This window comes from Ovis canadensis, chromosome 3, assembly GCF_042477335.2.
Source record: "Ovis canadensis isolate MfBH-ARS-UI-01 breed Bighorn chromosome 3, ARS-UI_OviCan_v2, whole genome shotgun sequence".
Taxonomy (NCBI): domain Eukaryota; kingdom Metazoa; phylum Chordata; class Mammalia; order Artiodactyla; family Bovidae; genus Ovis; species Ovis canadensis.
In genome coordinates, this window is record NC_091247.1 from 7,967,387 (window position 1) to 7,979,196 (window position 11,810).

The 11,810-nt window shown below is 47.9% G+C and overlaps 2 non-coding genes across 2 annotated transcripts; one reads left to right on the forward strand and one right to left on the reverse strand.

The window, feature by feature from the left end:
* Nucleotides 1–181: 181 nt before the first annotated feature.
* On the forward strand, nt 182–272 carry TRNAR-UCU (transfer RNA arginine (anticodon UCU)). The gene is given in 2 exon segments: nt 182–218; nt 237–272. It is a non-coding gene; the product is annotated as a tRNA-Arg (tRNA).
* Nucleotides 273–3,273: 3,001 nt separating this feature from the next.
* TRNAG-CCC (transfer RNA glycine (anticodon CCC)) lies at nt 3,274–3,346 on the reverse strand. Its single transcript has one exon. It is a non-coding gene; the product is annotated as a tRNA-Gly (tRNA).
* Nucleotides 3,347–11,810: the final 8,464 nt, after the last annotated feature.

Here is an 11,810-nt window from a genome sequence, read left to right on the forward strand (position 1 = left end):
CAACTCGTGGGCGCCCGGACGTGGGGGAGAGCACCCCTCCCCACCCCACCGCGCCACTGGCGGGGATTCCGGGGATCTGCGCCCAGACACTGACAAAGAGTTCGGCAAAGGCCCCTAGCAGGGCGCTACAAGGGCGGGTTTTCAGGCAGAGATAGGCCGGCGCGGGGGAGGATAGGCAACCGGCTCTGTGGCGCAATGGATAGCGCATTGGACTTCTAGCCGGCCTGGGTGTGGCTATTCAAAGGTTGTGGGTTCGAGTCCCACCAGAGTCGAATTTTGACGGCTCCTTTCTCACTTCCAGTGGGATATTTTGTGGCCTCCAGTGCCATAAGAAGGAAGGACTGATGCTGAAGCTGAAAAACTACAATACTTTGGCCACCTGATGCGAAGAAATGACTCATTTGAAAAGACCCTGATCCTGGGAAAGGTTGAAGGCGGGAGGAGAAGGGGACGCAGAGGATGAGATGGTTGGATGGCATCACCAACTCGATAGACATGAGTTTGAGTAAGGGAGGTGGTGATGGACAGGGAGGCCTGGCATGCTGCCGTCCATGGGGTCGCAAAGAGTCAGACACGACTGAGTGACTGAAGTTGACTGAACTGAGTGCCATGAGGTTCACAACCCACCCCCCACGCTCCTGCAGACCTCAGGCTAGCCAGTGCTTCTGGGACGGCAATAAACTTGGCCCCTGGAGTGCTGCATAGGAACCCTTTGCTATCCTTGCTACCTTGAAAGCAACCTGGCATATTTGGTAGTAAGTACAAAGGGCACGGACCTGGAGACCTCTATAAATCTTTGGCCCCTGAAGAGTATGACCACATTTGTCGTGGCACCTGCCCAGGCCTGGGCCCCCTGCCAACTTCCCCACCCTGTGTCACTCTGGACCTCTCAAAACTGGGCTCCTTGATAATGAAACATGTTGGGCATCCACAGTTGCCACTTGTTGTTAAATAGATCCCTTAATCCGGAGCGAGGTTCCAGAGGAAGGGGACACATGTATACCTATGGCTGATTCATGTTGATGTTTGTCAGAAAGCAACACAGTACTGTAAAGCAATTATCCTTCAATTTAAAATAACTAAAGTTTTTTTTTTTTACTTAAAAAAGATAAATCCCTCCTCAATCCCTTAATTCAGTCCAAGTCCTTAAAAGTGAGGAGGGACAATTTTCAGAGCCTGTTTATAGAAACAAAAAATGACAATTGGGGGGACTTCCTGGTAGGTTAGTGGCTAAGACTCCAAGCTCCTGATGCAGAGGGCCTGAGTTCGATTACTTGTCAGGGAACTAAAACCTGCATGCTAAAAGATCTCGCATGTTGCAAGGAAGATCCTGCATGCTGCAACTAAGACCTAGCATAGCCAAGTTTTATTTTTATTTTTATTTTATGAAATTTTGGTCTGATAAATACTTGGATCTATTTCTTTCAGAGCACAGAGTGCATCCTTTTGGGGGACCAAGGTATATAAAAGCACCACTTCCCCCTTGGGTATGACATTCAGGAGGCAGTGTGGTGCAGTGGTTATGGGCCTAGGCTTTGGCATCCAACAGACCTGGGTCAGCTTCTCAGCTGAATGTTCAAAGTTTTATTTTCTTATATGTAAAAATCAAGACATGCTAATAGTGTTCACCTCAGAAGGTTGGTTTGGAGTGTCATGGGGGACATCTGAATTAGTTGACATTGTTATTATTGTAACCTACAGGCTTGTTGACCACAAAGCACATACAAAACCTGGACCTGAAGATTACCTCTAATTGTATCCACAGGTCTTAGCGAATAACAGAAGCTCAAATACATGCTTCTTGGATGACTGACACGGAGGGTGAATTGGAGGCCCTGACCCAGGGGCACCAGTGGTAAAGAACCAGCTTCCCAGCGCAGGTAGACGGAAAGACAAGGTTGTTCCTCACTACGTGCTCACTGTACTTCAGCTGACACCCACCACACACACGTTACTGTGACTTAGCTCCTTTGCTTTCTGGTCAGACACACCTGAGTTGCCCTCCGGACCAGCTATTCCGCACGTGGTGAGGTGGTGAGGGATAACCTATTCAGAGAAGAAATAATCTCCGCCTACCCACCTCGGTGTGTCCAGCGAGGCTATAAGCTGCTTTGGGGCAGACTGTCTTGTTCCTCTAGGTCCCCTGGCATCGCCTCCCTCAGGCCAGGTACGCCTCTGGCTTTACCAATGTGTCCAGGGTGGAGGAGAGCAGGGCTGTTGGTCACCACCACCACCTCTTCCTCCAAATTCTCACTCGCCCACTTTGCATAGGACCTCGGGGGTTGATGTGGCAGTGATCATGTTTACACCTGTGGATCTGGGTGTGGATAAGGTTGTGGATCAGTCTTCTCTCCCCGCGGAGCCTCCCGTGTGTCCTCGTCAGTAGGGTGGCTCTAGAGTCATCACGGTCTCTGCCTTTTTCCTGCCTCGGGCTGAGTGTGGATCCAGTGAGATGATGCACTCCAAACTCTCAGCACAGGCCTGGCATGTCCAAGGCCCTCAGCTGCCGCCGCTTCTCAATTCCACGAGGCTGGGGTGTGGCTGTCTCAGTGACTAGGGAGCCCTGGTGTTAGGGGAGTGTAATTTCCTCGGTTTTGTCTTGTCACAACAAAAATTTGAAGCGACGGACATTAAAGCCCTTGGCGCGTCACAGCTCTCGGACAGTGTTACACGCAGTTTTATTTAGAAAGTGAAAATATATCCTTGAGGCATGAGGGCATGCTGACCCAAAAGACCCAAGGAGAAGAGAGAGAGAAAGCGCGCGGCAGAGAGACCCTCGGCCCTTTGGCTCCTCTTTTTGTATGTTTTCCCCTCCCCCTGGGCCTGCCCTATGTAACTTGGGCTAGCCAGAAGTGCTGTTTATTCCACCTGAGGTCCTCACCCTGGTCCTCAGACCTTCCTTTGTTCAATTGTCGTGGGCTTTTCCCTTTCTTGTCTTTTAGCCACCGTCATTCTGGACTCCTTTTTCCTATTCTAACTACCTAACGCTGGCATTCGGCAAACACTTAGAAGGCCTTGATGACATGACTGAAGACTAGTGGGATTGAACACCAGGCTATATGAGGAGAAGAGGGCCGCGTAGTAGGAAAAGTAACTGGAAAAACCCTGGTGTGCTAGGCTGAGGTGGTTATACTGGGACAGTGAAGAGCCACTGAAGGTTTTTATTTTTTTTAATATTTATGTATCTCTTTAGGCTGTGCCAGGACTTAGTGGCAACACACAGGATCTTTAGTTGCGGCGTGCGATCACTTAGTTGCAGCATGTGGGATTTCGTTCCCTGACTGGGGATCGAACCCAGGTCCCCTGCATTGGGAGCACAGAGTCTTAGCCAATGGACCACCAGGGACGTTCTGGGGGGTTCTTAAGGGCAAGACTGTGGTTTGCAAGACCTGCTGAACTGAGGCTGATCTCACAGCAGGCTCCTTTTCACTGATGTGACCCACCCCCCCATCTGCCCTGCGTTGGGGAACTAACATCAGCACTTAAATCTCCAGACTTAACAGAGATGGACATCAGAACTCAGGTGAAGGAATTAAACCTCCCCTCGGGGCTGGAGTCCGAGGTCAGGAGCGGTGGCTGAGAGGAGCAACCCCAAGTCCAAGGAGCGGTGGCTGTGTGGGCGCAGGAGGGCCTAGAGGAGCTACTCCATGTTCAAGGTCAGGAGGGGCGCAGTGAGGAGATACCCCTCGTCCAAGGTAAGAGAAACCCAAGTAAGTTGCCAGAGGGCATCAGAGGGCAGACACACTGAAACCATACTCACAAGAAACTAGTCAATCTGATCAGACGGACCACAGCCTTGTCTAACTCACTGAAACTAAGCTATGCCATGTGGGGCCACCCAAGACAGGCGGGTCATGGTGGAGAGGTCTGACAGAATGTGGTCCACTGGAGAAGGGAATGGCAAACCACTTCAGTATTCTTGCCTTGAGAACCCCATGAACAGTATGAAAAGGCAAAATGATAGGATACTGAAAGAGGAACTCCCCAGGTTGATAGGTACCCAATATGCTACTGGAGATCAGTGGAGAAATAACTCCAGAAAGAATGAAGGGATGGAGCCAAAGCAAAAACAATACCTAGCTGTGGATGTGACTGGTGACAGAAGCAAGGTCCAATGTTCTAAAGAGCAATATTGCATAGGAACCTGGAATGTTAGGTCCATGAATCAAGGCAAATTGGAAGTGGTCAAACAGGAGGTGACAAGAGTGAACATCGACATTCTAGGAATCAGCAAACTGAAATGGACAGGAATGGGGGAATTTAACTCAGATGACCATTATATCTACTACCACGGGCAGGAATCCCTTAGAAGAAATAGAGTAGCCATCATGGTCAACAAAAGAGTCCAAAATGCAGTACTTGGATGCAATCTCAAAAACGACAGAATGATCTCTGTTCGTTTCCAAGGCAAACCATTCAATATCACAGTAATCCAAGTCTATGCCCCAACCAGTGACGCTGAAGAAGCTGAAGTTGAACAGTTCTAGAAGGCCTACAAGACCTTTTAGAACTAACACCCAAAAAAGATGTCCTTTTCATTATAGGGGACTGGAATGCAAAAGTAGGAAGTCAAGAAACACCTGGAGCAACAGGCAAATTTGGCCTTGGAATGTGGAATGAAGCAGGGCAAAGACTAATAGAGTTTTGCCAAGAGAACGCACTGGTCATAGCAAACACCCTTTTCCAACAACACAAGAGAAGACTCTACACATGGACATCACCAGATGGTCAACACCAAAATCAGACTGATTATATTCTTTGCAGCCAAAGATGGAGAAGCTCTATACAGTCAACAAAAACAAGACTGGGAGCTGATTGTGGCTCAGATTATAAACTATTTATTGCCAAATTCAGACTTAAATTGTAGAAAGTAGGGAAAACCACGAGACCATTCAGGTATGACCTAAATCAAATCCCTTATGATTATACAGTGGAAGTGAGAAATAAATTTAAGGGCCTAGATCTGATAGGTAGAGTGCCTGATGAACTATGGACAGAGGTTCATGACATTGTACAGGAGACAAGGATCAAGACCATCCCCATGGAAAAGAAATGCAAAAAAGCAAAATGGCTGTCTGGGGAGGCCTTACAAATAGCTGTGAAAAAAAGAGAAGTGAAAAGCAAAGGAGAAAAGGAAAGATATAAGCATCTGAATGCAGAGTTCCAAAGAATAGCAAGGAGATCAGTGCAAAGAAATAGAGGAAAACAACAGAATGGGAAAGACTAGAGATCTCTTCAAGAAAATTAGAGATACCAAGGGAACATTTCATGCAAAGATGGGCTCAATAAAGGACAGAAATGGTATGGACCTAACAGAAGCAGAAGATATTAAGAAGAGGTGGCAAGAATACACAGAACTGTACAAAAAAGATCTTCATGACCAAGATAATCACGATGGTGTGATCACTCACCTAGAGCCAGACATCCTGGAATGTGAAGTCAAGTGGGCCTTAGAAAGCATCACTATGAACAAAGCTAGTGGAGGTGATGGAATTCCAGTTGAGCTCTTTCAAATCCTAAAAGATGATGCTCTGAAAGTGCTACACTCAATATGCCAGCAAATTTGGAAAACTCAGCAGTGGCCACAGGACTGGAAAAGGTCAGTTTTCATTCCAATCCCAAAGAAAGGCAATACCAAAGAATGCTCAAACTACTGCACAATTGCACTCATCTCATATGCTAGTAAGTAATGCTCAAAATTCTCCAAGCCAGGCTTCAGCAATATGTGAACCGTGAACTTCCTGATGTTCAAGCTGATTTTAGAAAAGGCAGAGGAACCAGAGATCAAATTGCCAACATCCTCTGAATCATCAAAAAAGCAAAAGAGTTCCCAAAAAACATCTATTTCTGCCTTATTTACTATGCCAAAGCCTTTGACTGTGTGGATCACAATAAACTGTGAAAAACTGTGCTTCTTGAGAAACCTATATGCAGGTCAGGAAGCAACGGTTAGAACTGGACATGGAACAACAGACTGGTTCCAAATAGGGAAAGGAGTATGTCAAGGCTGTATATTGTCACCCTGCTTATTTAACCTATATGCAGAGTACATGGAGAAGGCAATGGCACCCCACTCCAGTATTCTTGCCTGGAAAATCCCATGGATGGAGGAGCCTGGTAGGCTGCAGTCCATGGGGTCGCTAGGAGTCGGACACGATTGAGCGACTTCACTTTCACTTTTCACTTTCTTGCACTGGAGAAGGAAATGGCAATCCACTCCAGTGTTCTTGCCTGGAGGATCCCAGGGACGGGGGAGCCTGGTGGGCTGCCATCTCTGGGGTTGCACAGAGTCGGACACGGCTGAGGCGACTTAGCAGCAGCAGCAGCAGCAGCAGCAGAGTACGTCATGAGAAATGCTGGACTGGAAGAAACACAAGCTGGAATCAAGATTGCTGGGAGAAATACCAATAACCTCAGATATGCAGACGACACCACCCTTATGGCAGAAAGTGAAGAGGAACTAAAAAGCCTCTTGATGAAAGTGAAAGAGGAGAGTGAAAAAGTTGGCTTAAAGCTCAACATTCAGAAAACGAAGATCATGGCATCTGGTCCCATTACTTCATGGCAAATAGATGGGGAAACAGTGGAAACAGTGGCTGACTTTATTTTTCTGGGCTCCAAAATCACCGCAGATGGTGATTGCAGCCATGAAATTAAAAGACGCTTACTCCTTGGAAGGAAGGTTATGACCAACCTAGAGAGCATATTAAAAAGCAGAGACATTACTTTGCCAACAAAGGTCCATCTAGACAAGGCTATGGTTTTTCCAGTGGTCATGTATGGATGTGAGAGTTGGACTGTGAAAAAAGCTGAGCACCAAAGAATTGATGCTTTTGAAGTGTGGTGTTGGAGAAGACTCTTGAGAGTCCCTTGGACTGCAAGGAGATCCAACCAGTCCATTCTAAGGGAGATCAGTCCTGGCTGTTCATTGGAAGGACTGATGCTAAAGCTGAAACTCCAGTACTTTGGCCACCTCATGCGAAGAGTTGACTCATTGGAAAAGACTCTGATGCTGGGAGCGATTGGGGGCAGGAGGAGAAGGGGACGACAGGATGAGATGGCTGGATGGCATCACTGACTCAATGGACAGGAGTTTGAGTGAACTCTGGGAGTTGGTGATGGACAGGGAGGCCTGGCGTGCTGCGATTCATGGCATCACAAAAAGTCGGACAAGACTGAGCGACTGAAGTGAACTGAACGGAACTGGGGGCTGGAGTGGTTTGGCCTCTGCACAGCAGAGGTGCTTACTCCATAGATGTTCAGCTGTATTTGGCATTAGGACCTTGGAGCTGTGTTAAGTCCTCCTACTCGGAGTGTGTGCAAAATACCTGTGGCTGGACTTTGGACACAGTGACTTCAGAGGAGGCCTCGAAGGGCCTTCATGGAAAATAACAGCTTCCACATGTGAAATTCTTACTCTGTGCTAAAGCATTACACTTGCACAATGGTTCTATTGTGGGATAGGTCTGTATTCTCCCCATTTTACATATGAGAAAAACAGAGGCTCAAAGGGTGATGTGATTTCTACAAGGGTACAGGGCTGGTTGGTGCCAGGGCCAGATCTGTCTTAAGAGTCTGTGCCCCCCAAACACAGATGGAGGGAAAGGGAGCTTCCCCTTGGCTATTGGGAGAGGACGCAGGGCCTGCACATCCCAGGGCAGGTTCCATCACACCCCAGCCGTGTGACCCTAATGCTCAGTCACGTGTAGATCTGTAGCCTGCCAGGCTCCTATGTCCATGGGATTTTTCCAGGCAAGAATAGTGGAGTAGGTTGCCGTTTCTTCTTCCAGATCTTCCCAACACAGGGAGCAAACTCAGGTTTCTTAAGTCTCTTGCATTGGCAAGTGGATTCTTTACCACTGAGCCACCTAGGAAGCTTCAAATTTGAGTAAAACATATATGTCTGCTTCATTTACTATGTAAAAAGCCTTTGACTGTGTGGATCACAGCAAATTGTGGAAAATTCTTAAAGAGATGAGAATACCAGACTACCTTACATGTCTCTTGATAAACCTGTATTCTGGTCAAGAAGCAACAGTTAGAACCTTACATGGAACAATAGACTGGTTCAAAATTGGGAAAGGAGTACAAGGCTGTATATTGTCCTCCTGTTTATTTAACTTATATGCAGAGTACATCATTCAAAATGCCAGGCTGGATGAATCACAAGCTGGAATCAAGATTGCCAGGAAAAATATAAACAACCTCAAATATGCAGATAACACCATCCTTATGGCAGAAAGAGAAGAGGAACTAAAGAGTCTCTTGATGAAGGTGAAAGGGGTGAGTGAAAAACCTGGCTTAAAACTCAACAACACTTTGCCAACAGAAGTCCTTATAGTCAAAACTATGGTTTTTCCGGTAGTCATGTATGGATGTGAGAGTTGGACCATAAAGAAGGCTGAGTGCCAAAGAGCAGATGCTTTTGAATCATGGTGCTGGCAAAGACTGTTGAGAGTCCCTTGGACAGCAAGGAGATCAAACCAGTCAATCCTAAGGGAAATCAACCCTGAATACTCATTGGAAGGACTGGTGCTAAAGCTGAAGCTCCAGTACTTAGGCCGCCTGATATAAAGAGCTGACTCATTAGAAAAAGACCCTGATGCTCAGAAAGACTAATGGCAAAAGGAGAAGGGGGGAGCGGAGGATGAAATGGTTAGATAGCATGACTGACTCAATAGACATGAATTTGAGCAAACTCTGGGAGACAGTGAAGGACAGGGAAGCCTGGCGTGCTGCAGTCCATGGATTCCCAAAGTGTTGGACACAACTTAGCGACTGAACAACAAGAGGTAAAACCCCATTGGCAAGTTATATCATTTCAAAAGCTTTACACACTCAAAATTTTGATAGTTACTGCCAAACTGCTGCTCAAAAAGATGACACTGATTATACTTCTAAGAAGTTTCCATTATTTTACATTATAGGCAACTGAGAACATTTTTCACATTGGTTACTAATAAAAACATACAAATAAACCTCACCAGAAAACCCTCAAATCTCTCAGAAAAATAAAACACTCATAATCATGGAAAGTCTGTTGTGTGTGACCTTAGGGTACTCCCCAGAACTGAGACCCTCACTGCAAAATGTGGTTGTCGTGGGGACTGAATGAGGGCAGGGTGCTCAGCACCATTACTTCAACCACGAAGCAGCAAGGCCCAACTGCCAGCCAGGCAGTGGTTCCCAACAGTGAAGAGAAAGGTCACTGCCCTCTGGGAGCACCCAGCTCTAACAAACGAGGTCATCCCAGGGTGTGGTGAGCACCATAAAGAAAATCCCTGATGAGAGGGCATGAGGGCCAGGAGACAGCTTCAGACAGGGTGGTCTGGGAAGCCCCCTTGGAGGTGATGTTTGAGTACAGGTGTGTATGACAAGGAGCTGACCACGTTATGACCTAGGACGTGGTGTCCCCAAAGGTAGGAAGAAAATCACCGTGGTTTATTCAGACGAAGGAAGGAAGATTCTGGGCCTCCAGGGCTGCGCTAAGAGCTCAGTAAGTTGTAGCTGTTGCCACTGTCATTTTTTCCCGCCATGAGCTGGAGACCAGGCCCCCTCGCTAGCTCACCCTGGTGCCTGGGGGCCCATCTCTTGAAGGTCACCAGGCACCGAGTGGCCAGAGCAGGTGAGCTCACTGGCTGGGTAGAGACCATCTGAGGGTCTGCCCTTCCCCCACAGTTCAGTTCAGTTGCTCAGTTGTGTCCGACTCTTTGCGACCCCATGAATCGCAGCACGCCAGGCCTCCCTGTCTACCACCATCTCCCGGAGTTCACTCAGACTCACGTCCATCGAGTCCGTGATGCCATCCAGCCATCTCATCCTGTCGTCCCCTTCTCCTCCTGTCCCCAATCCCTCCCAACATCAGAGTCTTTTCCAATGAGTCAACTCTTCGCATGAGGTGGCCAAAGTACTGGAGTTTCAGCTTTAGCATCAGTCCTTCCAAAGAAATCCCAGGGTTGATCTTCAGAATGGACTGGTTGGATCTCCTTGCAGTCCAAGGGATTCTCAAGAGTCTTCTCCAACACCACACTTCAAAAGCATCAATTCTTTGGTGCTCAGCTTTTTTCACAGTCCAACTCTCACATCCATACATGACCACTGGAAAAACCATAGCCTTGACTAGACGGACCTTAGTCGGCAAAGTAATGTCTCTGCTTTTGAATATACTATCTAGGTTGGTCATAACTTTTCTTCCAAGGAGTAAGCGTCTTTTAATTTCATGGCTGCAATCACCATCTGCAGTGATTTTGGAGCCCAGAAAAATAAAGTCAGCCACTGTTTCCACTGTTTCCCCATCTATTTGCCATGAAGTAATGGGACCAGATGCCATGATCTTCGTTTTCTGAATGTTGAGCTTTAAGCCAACTTTTTCACTCTCCTCTTTCACTTTCATCAAGAGGCTTTTTAGTTCCTCTTCACTTTCATCAAGAGGCTTTTTAGTTCCTCTTCACTTTCTGCCATAAGGGTGGTGTCATCTGCATATCTGAGGTTATTGATATTTCTTCCGGCAATCTTGATTTCAGCTTGTGTTTCTTCCAGTCCAGTGTTTCTCATGATGTACTCTGCATATAAGTTAAATAAGCAGGGTGACAATATACAGCCTTGACATACTCCTTTTCCTATCTGGAACCAGTCTGTTGTCATGTCCAGTTCTAACTGTTGCTTCCTGACCTGCATACAGATTTCTCAAGAGGCAGGTTAGGTGGTCTGATATCCCCATCTCTTTCAGAATTTTCCAGTTTATTTCCCCCAAACCGTCAACTTTTCCAGACCTCAGGGTGGAGGTGCTCGGGGCCTGGGGAAGCAGCTGGTGGTTCTGGAAAGGTGGCCTGTACTGTGAAGACGGATGAGATACAGGGAGCTTGCCCTGACCTGCTCCTCTTTCTGTGGAAATTCAAAGCGCTTAGGACAAGGCTTCCCTCTTGAAAAGGCCATGGTTTCAGCATAGGCCTCTAGCCTCCCACACCCTCCCTCCGCCTCTGGGAGCGCTGGACTGGGTACATGGTGGGTGTGAGGAAGGCTGAGGCACTGGGGTGGCCGTGCCAACCAGGTCTTTGGACAGTCCCTCACTCCAGCCCTATCTCCGCTCCTACTGCCTCAATGAAATACTGGTGATGGTACCACCTCTGTCCTTGCGTGGTTGGAGGTGTCGATGTAGTAATGCACCTGAGGTATGGCTAGAAACCACAGCCCTTATTATCCACAGGGAGGCTGCGGCACGGAACCAGCCAGGCTGTGTGGCCTGTGTTCTGCTCTCTCCAGACACCTCCTTACTTACGTCTGGGCCTTCCATTGCCCTACACACACAACAAGGAGCTGGCCTCCAAAACTTCTAAAGGCTGGGAGTCCTTCTGGCTATAAATTCCAAGACAGGGCCGCCTACTCTTCTGACAACACTCTTCACCCTGCCTGTCCACACTTCCTGGCTCTGACTCGAGGAAAATGCCTGGCTGCTACTCCAAAGGGAGCCTGCAGTCTCACAGCTGTCTCCTCCCACTGTGAACACAGCAAGAATACAACAGCTCCTGCTTGGGCCCCTTCTCTGGGCATCACCTCATGAACACCCAGAGCTACCCTGGGAGGTAGGGGCCACTTCAATCCCTTCTACTGATGATGCAACAGGTCCACAGAGTGGAAGGGATTGGCCCTAAGTCCCTCTGCTAGAAGGCGGAGGAGTGGGGAATTCGAATCCCAGAGGAGCAGGGAAAAGCAGCAGAAGCTCTGGCTGGAGGAGTGTCTGCCCTCAGCGCTTGAAGGTCCAAGCCTGCCAGGGTCATGGGCAGCACCGGGCAGAGATGGGAGAAGCAGAC